Source organism: Belonocnema kinseyi, chromosome 10 (assembly GCF_010883055.1).
Source record: "Belonocnema kinseyi isolate 2016_QV_RU_SX_M_011 chromosome 10, B_treatae_v1, whole genome shotgun sequence".
Classification (NCBI taxonomy): domain Eukaryota; kingdom Metazoa; phylum Arthropoda; class Insecta; order Hymenoptera; family Cynipidae; genus Belonocnema; species Belonocnema kinseyi.
In genome coordinates, this window is record NC_046666.1 from 100759159 (window position 1) to 100762989 (window position 3831).

The following is a 3831-nucleotide window of genomic DNA, read 5'->3' on the forward strand; positions in this document are numbered from 1 at the left end:
ATTGATACCCTTGCAATGCACACAACGTTCAATAATAAATCAAGCTTAAAAAAAATGTTACTCTTCAAATATTCAACGTGAGAGTTTTGAAAGAAAAAACCCAAACTCAAAATTCAAGTTTGACAAGAGAGTTTGGTTCCAACGCCCTTAACATACTATAAAACACGGGAGTGATGACTCCATACAAATGCAAGGAAACAAGTATGGCGTAAAAAGGATAGCAGAGCCTCTACCAACGACTGGATGAACTAATCGCTGAGCGGGCTATTTGAATATAAATAATTTTACTTGATATTAGTAATTTTGTTTTTATAAATTAATAATACCATTTGTGTTTGATATTACACAAGAGGGTGTAATAACATCACAAAAAGGTATTGTTAATGTATAACAACAATATTCGCAAATACCCCGGTTCATAACAGCTATTTCATAATAAGTAATACATCCTAATATTATTTATATCACAGTATTAATTAAAGTGAGAAAAATAACAAACGTCTTAATTTCATTAAAAACAACTTTGGTACTCAAAATTTCTTTTAAAAATATTTTTGGTAGCCAGCCTCACGGTGGTGTTACATAGGCTTAAGAATTTTCTGATATTATGCATCAAATCATACAACATTTTTTTAACGAAGTTTCTCGACGTCCGGAAACCGATTTTTTTAGAGAAAGTCTAAAATTACAATGACAACGTACTAAGCAGTTTGCTCTTGCCTTTCCAATTTTGCAAATATATACCTCTTCGACGTTAATGTACTTCATTTCTTTCTTCAAATTGTGTTTGCTAATTATTGCTTTACCATTTCAGCGGCGTAAAAAAAGATTCTTCTCTCCGAAACAAATCTTCTATGATAGTCTACATCCTAAAGGAGATTAAACTTGGTTTATGATTGAAATTTCTGGATGTTTATAAGGGTCAAGTGAAAACGATTAAATTACTCGAATCGTTTGAGCTGAACGAAAAATATTTTTGGTTGGGCATTCGAAAAAAGTGAAAACATTTTTTTCAAATCAGTTAATATTTTCTGTTCTCTCTTTTTATTTAAAAATTTTAATTTTTGAAAATTCCAAAAAATTTCCCTGTTGCTTCGAAAATTACGGACATTTTTTTGAGGTACAGCTTTTACTAGTGAATAATAATAATAAATTATAAATTTAAAAGTTGAATATGTCAAACTTGAAATCTCTGTAGTTTTAATTAAAGAAACATACTGTGATTTAGTTTTGTTGAAAAAATTTTTGTTTTGTGATGTTTCGAGCGTTAGAAAATGGTCAATTTAACGTTTTTATTAGCGATTTTGAGAACTTGCTTAGACCAAGCTTTCAGACCCAAAAAATTACGGTGATATTACGGCAAAACGATATTTTCGTAGCAATAACCTGTTGGAATCATTTTATATTCATACCGCATCCCCTATGGGGGGGGGGGGTGTTAATGCATGGGGAAATTTGTCAATGGTATCCATTTTTTTCAGCGAATATCTAGTAAAAAGTTCAGGAAAAAAGTTTTTAGATTCACTAGAGGGCATATTTGTTATTGCATACATGGGCATAAAAAATCTCCCTCCACTCCCCGAAAAATCTAAAAAATTCTTACCTGAACTCTTCACTAGCTATTTGTTGAAAAACCGGGATGCTATTGACAAATTTCGCCTATGCATTACCAACTCCCTCATTGGGGGAGGGGGGTCCCTATAAAATGATTCCATCAGCTTGTTCCTACGAAAATATTGTTTTGCCGTAATAGCACCATTATTTTTTGCGCCTGGCAGCTTGGTCTGAGCAAGTTGTCAAAATCGCTCAAAAAAACGTAAATTTCGCCATTTTTGACGGCTGCAAACATCACTAAAAAATTTTTTTCGACAAAAAACTAACTGTTCACCAGTAAAATTTTCCATAATTTTCGAAGTAATAGGGAAATTTTGTGGAATCTTAAAAAATTTTAATTTTCAAATCAAAAAAGGGAACGGAAGATATTAACCGATTAAATTTGTTTACTTTTTGCGGATGCAAACCCACAAATATTGTTCGTACAGCTCGATTGGACTAATTTCATCATTATAACTCCGCCCTATAATGTTTCTGTTCATTACTTAAGACAATGCTTTTAGGTTTTAAGCAATTCATATTATTTGTATTTGACCAATTCCATTCCAAATAATGCAGATAGATCCAGGTCAGAGTGTCAAAATAAATTCGACTTTAAATATATTATTCTACAATGAAAACAAAGGCATACGTATTTCATAGTTTAGTCGAAAAAAATTGTCGCGGGAATTTTGGGCTATTGAATTTAATCTTTATTTCTGTAAATGATGGGGAAGTCCCTGATCTATTGGATGATCCAAAGCAATTTATTTGTTTTTAGAAAATGACAAAATGGCTTATATTTTTCTTAAAACATTGAGAATTAATTTTTTTTAAAAGGCATATTGCTGACAATGTGCACTAAATTTTTTATAAATTTAATAATTAATTTAATAAATTTAATTTAGTTTAATTAATTAAATTAATTTAATTTCATAGTTTTAACCAGAAAAAATGTTTTTGTCAAAAAATAAATATTTTGATTTTTACCTGAAGTGCTAAGAATAACGGTAAATGTCAAAGGTACAAAGTTTCTTAGATTTTACATTCTTACACTTTTTAAAAGTTTACATTCCATTTATTTAAATATTTCCTAATTTTTGTGAATGATAATTGTAAACTTGGTTATGACTACTGAGTTCTCTAAGAAAATATAGATGTGTTAAAATCAATTGTAAAGAAATTACCTCACCTGTTCAGACTATCGAAATTCTGGGAGGCATTTTTGACATATGTGATCTCCTTAAATTTGCAGCACAGCATCAACTATTTCAAGGCCAAATTATAAATATTTTTTCCATCAGTGTTGTTCAAAAGTAGTTTGTGGAATTTGCTAAAATTTTTAAAGTAGAAAATTTAGTGTCAATATTTTATTAAACAACTTTTTATAAATTTGCAAAGTTTAAAAAAGTGACGCTAGAAAACTACAGATTCTTTAGAATCTTCTAACTGATTTTAGATAAAGACAAATTAAGATGCATTTTCAAATGACCATTTATACAATCACATTTAAACAACTAAAATTATGTACTTACCTATTTTTATCAGCAAATATTGTGTTGAAGTATTTTTCGTTTTTACAAACAGGCTGTCTTGTGTTTGTTTAAAAAAAAACGCCAATTTGTCTTGACAGTACAAGCATCCTGATGGTGTATTTACACGTCTGTTTACTGGTCGCCAGCCAGCTGAAAAGTCATAAGAGTGAAAGAGACAGAGAGCGGGAAATTAAAAGAAAAGTACCCTCTATCTCTTTCACTGTTATTATTTTTCTGCTGGCTGACAGCCAGTCCACAAACTTAATACACTTAAAATCCCTAGAATAGACCCTAGATTTGCCTGGCTCGTCGTATGCTGTCTATTACCAGAAGTTCCTATGATAGCTTGATCCCCGTGCTATAAAGTATCAATTTTGACTAAATACTGAAAGGAGAGTATCATATATTCTACTTACAGAAATACTACTCTGAAACACAGTGTCGCTTATTATAAGTATATTTTTTATATAAAAATAAAGGTAGGAATCCTATTTTTCAGTATAATAGAATTATGAATATCAAATAATATACTCAGGTGTCGTCGACCATCGTTTTGTAACCTCAAAGTGAATGATGTGTTTTTCGTGGACAATTAATGTAATATTTATAAAAGTAAATGATTTTATACTAAATAACTTCTTCGTATCCCGGTAAGAAGGTTTGAATTGATTATAATGGAAGCGTTTCCATTGGTTTTATATCG

At 30.3% G+C, this 3831-nt stretch overlaps 1 long non-coding RNA gene across 2 annotated transcripts; it reads right to left on the reverse strand.

Moving 5' to 3' along the window:
• Positions 1-551: 551 nt before the first annotated feature.
• LOC117182205 lies at positions 552-3255 on the reverse strand. 2 transcript variants are annotated; one of them, XR_004468282.1, is made up of 3 exons: positions 3129-3255; positions 2786-2926; positions 552-869 (listed from the first exon to the last, which is right to left on the reverse strand). It is a non-coding gene; the product is annotated as an uncharacterized LOC117182205 (long non-coding RNA). The 2 variants fall into 2 exon arrangements; XR_004468283.1 differs by having other exon boundaries at positions 2781-2926.
• Positions 3256-3831: the final 576 nt, after the last annotated feature.